Here is an 8,291-nt window from a genome sequence, read left to right as displayed (position 1 = left end):
TTTGGTACGGGAACAATGTTGGCTACCCATTCTGGGTATTTAGATGCCTGTAGGAAACCTGCATTGATCTGTTTCATCACTTCTTCTTTGATTTGCAACAACATTTCTGGCCTCATTCTTCTGAGCTTTTGTTGAACCGGTTTATATTCTGGATTGATTGGAAGCTTGTGTATCACTATATCTGTGCTCAAACCAGGCATATCTTGATAAGACCAGGCAAATATATCTTTGAACTCTTGAAGGAGATTTATCAATTCTTGTTTTATCTGGACTGTCAGATTGGTACCAATTTTCACCTCTTTTATTTCTTCATCTGTTCCCAAATTCACAGTTTCAACCTCTTCCTTGTGTGGTAGAATTTGTTTGTCCTCTTTTTCTACCAATCTTAATAGTTCAGTAGGAACATCACATTCCAGTTCATCCACACAACCATTGATTTCTTCCAGACATATAGGCTGCTCTAAATTTATCACTGGATTAAATCTAGGAATAAACATGCTATTAACACTGTGACACCTGCAAATTTAAATCGGACATATTTCCGAAAGAATATAGTAAATTTATGAAATAAATAAATGTAAAAATGTAAGAAAATGTAAAGAATGATTGCCATATGAAAATTTTCAAGAAACTTTCTTATATTTAAACATAATTTCCTTTACAAGATAACAAAAAGTTTTCATATTTTTGAGCTAAACATAAAGATTAGTTCTGAATATTACTCTGTATTAATATTAAAAACTATAGGAAGATCTTCAGTGGTCCAATTGGTGAGTGTTTCTCCAGGAAGACATGGTCGAATCCTATCCAAGTATTTGCCAGTTTCGTTGTCATTCATGATCATGTTGATAAATAATCCATTCATAGCTTCTTCAACTATGTCTTGATCTTTCGTCAACTTTTCTTCTTTAAAGGCTTCAACAAGCTGTTGTTCTACATTAATTGTTCCCCCTGATCTGAATATGGTCTTCAACTGTGGGAATGACATGTGTTTCCAAAGGATTTCTCCCCCTTTCAATTTTGCCTTTCTGTCTTCACATCTTCTTTTCATCTCTTTGTTCCTTTGCTGAAGATTGGGCTTAAACCCTAGCCCAAAACGGTCTTTTTTCATCTTTATACTGACAGGAACTGAAATCCCTTGAAGATTCTTTCCTAGACCTCTCCCAGCTTTAGCTCCGATGCCTAAAGTTTGTTGTACCGTCATCTTGGTGCAATCAGACAATCTGGGATATGGAATTTTGCTTCCTTCTGCAATAAAGGTTGCATTTACAAATTCAAGAGCTCGAAAAGAGCATTCAAGAGCATCATCATTGGTGTCGATATATGGAACATCGCTTGTTACAGACGCAATGATTTCTTCTTCAGCACTGACGCATATTAGTTGTCCATCAACAACAAATTTCAATTTCTGATGTAATGAAGAAGGAACGGCTCCTGCTGAATGAATCCATGGCCTCCCTAATAGACAATTATATGTGGGGTGGATGTCCATCACCACAAAATCAATATTGTACATGACTGGGCCAATTAATAACGGTATTTCCATTTTCCCAAGCACTTCTTTTTTAGTACCATCAAATGCTCGTACCACATTCTGATAACTCTTCATGTGTGATTGATCCAGAGGCATTCTTTGAAGTGTAACTAGAGGCATCAAGTTGAGAGCGGATCCATTGTCAATCAATACTCCTGGCAACACATGACCATGACAATGTGTCGTGATGTTCAAAGCTTTTACTGACCCCATTCCGCCTTCTGGTATTTCATCATCCGTGAACGTTATGTAATTGTCAGCGGCTATATGTCCCACAATTCTGTCAAGTTTATTGAGGGATATATCTTCGGGGATAAATGTTTGATTGAGGATTTTCATCAAAGCATTTCTATGTGCTTCTGAATTCATCAAGAGATCAAGAATAGAAATTCTCGCTTGTTGTTTGTGTAGTTGTTCAACCACACTATACTCACTATGTTTCAAAAATTTCAAAAATTCTTGAGTTTGTTTTTCTGTTACAGGCTCATTAAATGCTGGAAGGGATTCATCCTCAAATACCTTCTGAGGTATTGCCATGGCTTTTCCTTTTGCTTTCACTTGTTCTGAAGCATTGGATGTTTCGGGAGAGTAACATCTCCCACTTCTTGTAAAGAAACCGACCTCGCTCACTGCTTCAGACGTCGATGTGGTACTCAGACTTTGTATTTTCTCTTCTGTTTTTTTCTAGAGAAACAGATCCTCCTACCATTGAAACATTGGTAGTATAATTCCAAGGTACCCTGCGGGTATCTTTATATGGAAATGGTAGAGGAGTGGTGATAACTACTTTTGGCCTTATTGGTGCAGGAATCACTGTAGATGATTTCACATTAATGATCACAGGATCACTTATTCTTTGATTTGGTTTAGAATCCTCTGATGAGCAAACATCATCTTCTTTTTTCCCGGGTTCTTCTTCAAAGAATTCTATTTCTCTGTTGTTCATTAATTTTTGCACCAAATCCCTAAACTCAGGACATAGTTGAATTTTATGCCCTTTCTCCTGATGATATTCACAATAATTCTTGCCTTCATTCTACTTTGGCATGAATAGTTGTGGAATTATACCGGCTAAAGAAAGTTGTTGGAATATCCACACAAACAGAGATTTAATTTCAGAAATGTCAATCTTTGCTTTCTTTTTGTTCTCTTCCTGAATTGCATTTACGTTTTTATCTCCATGATTTGGCAATGGATGATTTGATGCAGATGGTGTATTGAATTCCAACTTCCCAGTGTTGATCAAATTTTGAACCACCCTTTTGAATGCTAAACAGTTTTCAATGGAATGACCCGTAATTCCTTCATGGTAAACACAGTGTGCCTTTGTATCATACCAAGGAGGGAATGGTGGTTGCATGGGAACCAAGGGATAAGGCCGTATAACATCTGCTTTTAACATCGAATCATAGATCTCTGCATACGGTACTGGTAAAGGTGTAAAAGACAACCTTTCATTTTCCTTTCGAGATCCTCTGGACTCTGTTCGATTAGTGTTTATTTCCTCTTTCTTAACCCTTGGCTGGGTTATTGTAACACTTTTCGATGAATCTTTGCTGTAAGAATTGGCATTGTTGACTTCATTCTCCTTTTTCCGGTACGTAGGTCTTTTGGAACTAGACCCATCATTTGATTCAATCTTGCCACTTTTCAAGACATTTTCAATGAGTTCTCCAGAAATGACCAAATCTGCAAAATTTCTGGTTGCATTCCCCATTGGATGGTTTAAATAAGGAGCTTTCAATGTATGGACAAACATTACTGTGGCCTCTTTTTCTGACAAAGGTGGTTGAACTTGGGCCGCTATGTCACGCCATCTCTGGGCATACTGTCTGAATGTTTCATTATTCTTTTTCTCCAAGTTTTGGAGAGTCCATCTATCAGGAACCATGTCTGTTACATGGCGATACTGTTCTAAGAATGCTTTAGCCAGATCTTTCCAGGATCTAATGTTGGCTTTAGTCAATTGAGTATACCATTTTAAAGCCGGTCCTGTTAAACTATCCTGAAAGCAGTGAATTAACAATTTCTCGTCCTTCACATATCCTGCCATTCTTCGACAAAACATAGTAATGTGGGATGAAGGGCATGTATTACCGTCATATTTATCAAATTCGGGAGCCTTGAACTTGATGGGAAGGATTAGGTCTGGAACCAAACTCAACTCACTAGCATCAAACCCATAGAATGATTCAGTTATTTCCACGGATTTCATTCGTTCTTCTAAGCTCTTGATCTGTCTGGTCAGTTCTTCATTTACTTTTTGTTTCTCATTCAGCTCATTCAAATCTGGGATCAAATGCTCAGTATTCATATCTCCTATTTTCACATCTGATATAAGCGGAATTTTGCTTGAAGAGGTAGGATCCACTTGTTGATCTTCATGTGGTTTGGCTTCTTGTAATGCAGATGTACGAGCATTGATTTGTATAGGTATAGTACCAGAGTGATAAATTGGTTCTGGTGGAAAACCTAGAGGATATATGGGTTCTTGGTCAAAAGATACAGGATTTTCATGCATTTTTCCACTGATAGCCTGCCTTTTAAACATGTCCTCTATCTTCTTCATCATACTGTCTTGTGAATTTGCAATACTGGCTTCAATTTTTTCCAGCTTCATTCTCATTTCTTCTTGTTCTTTATGATGTTGTTCCTCAATACGCTGTATTTTATCCTCCATAATTCTCTTTGTAGCTTGTCTAGTACCGTAGTGATGTAGTATTTCTCTTTGGCCAGAGTAACTGCGATTGAAAAATCTTTTAATATTATTTTTTCAAATTTTAATTAATGAATTTTAACTTAATGAATAAAATAATTCATAGCGAAAATTATGAAATGAATGATGAATGTATGCAAAATGCATGTATGTAAAAAAACATTGATCCCAAAAAGTTAACTGTCATAGAACAACTTTCATCGGCATACAAAAATTTCTTTATAATATTTCATAACTACAGATAAGGCATAGCTTTCCTATTAAGCTCTATAATTTCTTTCATTAACCATGACACCTTCTTTCCGCACTTAGAAACTGGATTAACTTGATGCTCAATTATTTCGGCTTCAACAGCTAGTTCCCCAACATATCTGGCAACTTCGCTCATTTGAACCATGGCCTCGAACACCATATTACTTCTTTCTTCACTTCTTTCGACATAGAACTCAGTTGACTTTTGCCATTGCTCATTCGTTCCTTCAAGAGTTTGCTCTAACTCAGTGATTCTGACTTGGCAATTGTGCAGAATTTTTTCAAGATCTCTAATGCGTCTTCGCAGTGAAGCATTTTCCTCATTACTTTCCTTGAGATCATTAGGTCCTAGACGAACCTTTTCTTGAAACAATGATTCTTCCAGTTGCAAAATGTAAGCATTAAACTCTGAGTTTTTGTTTCTAGACTGATCCAGATCTTCTTCAAGTTTTGTTCGTGCTTCTTGTGTTCTTTGATTAAGCTTCTGGATTTGAACATCTTTGTTTCTGCATCTTTGCATCCAATTGCTAGCCACTTCTTGTTCTACCTCAAGTCTGGTGTTGAAGTTTTTTCTTTCTAATTCCCATTTTTCCTTTTCAATATTGGATTCTTCCATCTTTTGGCCTCTGACTTCAAGTTCAGCAATCAGCTGGTTCATTTCAGATTCAAATCCCTTGAACATGATATTTTTCTCACCTTCAAATTTACTAAAGATGTCATTCTCCATTTCTTCTAAATCTTTGGCTCGATCCCTTTCTCTTTGCATTTCATTCATGATCTCACGGTGTTCAGTCTTGTGTTTTATAATTCGCTCTCTTCTGTCGACCTCCAAATCTTCCATTTTTTGCTTTCCTTTTTCCAGGCTTTTGAGTAGACGGTTATTCTTTCCTTTCAGATCTTCAACTCGTCTTTTCTCAATGTTCAATTCTCTGGTCATCTGTACCGTCGATTGGCTGGGTCCTGATGCTTTTCGGGATTTATATAACTCTTGGTAATTTTTCTGTAAGGATCTGTACTCATCCTCACCTTTTTCTTTATATTTTCTCAACATTGCACATTGTGATGAATGAAATTCAATGTCAACCCCCAACATAGCTTTATCTTGTCTCATTTGCTCTAACTCTTTCGACCAACCATCTCTTTCTGCTTCAAACTCAGCTCTCAAGATTTCAATCTCTGATGGAACCACCTTAATGCGATCTTCCATAGAATATCCTCATTTTGATCTGGTAGAGGAATATTTTCGTTTTTTCTGACAGATCTCCAATCTTCATAATCAGGAGTTAGCATTTCTTTTGCTGCTTTAGCTCGGATACAAAAAGTTGTTTTCCAAGCTGTAACGGCTTCCATGATATTTCTTTTATAATTTTTGCTGTGGAATGCGAACTCAGATGACTGTAGTCCAGCAGTGACAGGTACAAATTGACGACCTTCATACTATCTTATAACCAAAAGTGGTGCATATCCAATTCCTCCCCATAATCCGAGCAGCATTATCCAGTTGTAATCACCACACCTGTAAAAGAATTCCCTTTGTATTTGCCACGGGGCTCGCCAAACAACGTCATTGCTTTGCAGATTTCGAAAGGCATTAATCCACATATCTTTCTTAATTTCTTTAGGCCATTCCTGCTCCAGAAATTCCTTTAATGGTGAATAATCCGTATTAAAGCGTCGGTATGAAACCTTTTCTGTTCTCCAGAAATGACTACGGATCCAAACATATAACAACTGGATACACCCTGAGAATCGTCCACCTCCTAGCCTTCTACAAGAATTTAATGATCTGAAGGTTTCTGCTAGAATTGCAGAAGCAGGATTAATCTTCTTCGGTAGCTGTTCAAACAAGTCTACCACTGCAGCTTCAACATATCCCAATACTTTTGGGAAGATGACCATACCATATATACCCAGAGCAAATAGATCGAATCGTACTTTAATATCTGGATGGTTCTGAATAAGTTCTCTGATGTTGGTCCAAGCAATGCCTTCGCTTTCGCCTTTTTGTTTTGTACGGGATGCTACCCATTCTTCTCGTACCCCGACAATCTTTGCTAATTTAACTCGAAAGGGTTGAGTTTTAATTGACTTTGAATATATTCGATTCTCCAAAGCACCTTCAAGATGTAACAAAGTTGTATATTCTTCAATAGTAGGGACCAAGTCCTCCTTATTGAAAGTGAAGCAATTGTACCCTGGATTCCAGAATTGAACTAGGGCTCTGAGTAATTCATCATCAACTTCAACATAGAGCAAATATGGGATGTCTCCGTAAATCTGATAAAACTGCAATTTTTTGTTTGAATCCCAACTTTCCCAAATGCTTAGCAAATCTTGCATATCATTTCTTTTTAGTGAAACTGAAGCATAACTGGCCAAGTCAGATACATAATCATCCTGCAGACTGTCTCCTTCTTGTCTTTGTAAATCTTCAGCCCACTGTCTTACTTCTGAGTTTAGAATTACTTGACTTGAACACTTTTTATCCATAGATGAAGGCTTTCCAATGAGACAATTAACACAAGGATCAATGTCTTTTATCCTGTATGATGCAATGCAAACAGAAAAATAAAGAACACACAACAAGAAAATAAATTAGTTTACATAATAAAGAAATTTAATAATAACATTTACATAAATATTCTTTATTTAAACATGCTTTTCTGAATTTAAATAATTTAAATAAACATGTAATTTAAACAATAAATAAATTAACAGAAAAGACAGAATTCATTTCTCCTGTGTGTACACCTATTTTGGACAAAATTTCGGCATGACTTCGGATTGGAAGAGTTTCTAAGGTTTTTTATATGCAGGGTTTCAGATCTAGGAGTAAAGGTACCCGAATTGTCCTTGTTAGTGCCCCCTTAGGCTGCTAACCCTCAATCCTAGTCCATCACAGACTAAAGTGGATCGAGTTCAATTCGAGGGGATACATTTCTCTATGCCTGACACGGAGAATAAATTCTCACGAAGACATAAAGCATATGAACCCCGAAAGTTACTTGCTAGGTCTGACACGGAGAATAAATTCTCACGAAGACGTCGCTTTCACTCTCACTTAAAAGGGACAAACTCAATTATAGAGCTTTATGTTATGCAATGCAAGTGTTGTGTGTGAGGAGAAATGTTCAAACCTCTAACAGAAAAATAAATAATAAAATAAAATACTTGCAAATAAAATGAAATATTAATAAGAAAATATATAAAAACTATAAAAATAATAAGTATATAAAAATTTGAAAAGAAAGAATTAAAAATTAAATATATGAATTTTTAATTTTTAATTAATAGAGACAATTTATAATTGATTTTTAAAAGTTTGACGGTCCCCAGCGGAGTCGCCAAGCTGTCGTAACCGGTTTTCGTCCGGGCACGAATTTATTTGTTTGGCGGGAAAAGTGATGTGAATAAATGGTTTTGAAAATAATTTGGGAGTCGCCATCGGCCTTTTGGGTCAGGTAGGTCGAATACCTAAAAATTATTTTTTTAAAGAGTTTTAATAAAACACCAATTAAAAAAATAAACTGATCTGCGTTTATAACCAAAAATTCATTCTTTTTAATAATAAAAAGGGATTCGTGGTCGGTTACGTTTAGGGAAGGATTAGCACCCCTACAACGCCCAAAATTGGTACTTTTTAATTATAAATTGTCTCTATTATTAAAATTTTAAAAATTCAAAAATATATTTAATTTATAATTCTATTATTTCAAAATTATATAAAAAAAATATTTATTTATTTAAAAATATCCGAAAAGAACTTCTAGGTGCCTTAAGACAGCTCTT

Source organism: Hibiscus syriacus, unplaced genomic scaffold, assembly GCF_006381635.1.
Source record: "Hibiscus syriacus cultivar Baekdansim isolate YM2019G1 unplaced genomic scaffold, ASM638163v2 tig00000329_pilon, whole genome shotgun sequence".
In the NCBI taxonomy this organism is placed as follows: Eukaryota; Viridiplantae; Streptophyta; class Magnoliopsida; order Malvales; family Malvaceae; genus Hibiscus; species Hibiscus syriacus.
The sequence above is the reverse complement of the archived record's forward strand: the minus strand, read 5'-3'. Positions refer to the sequence as shown.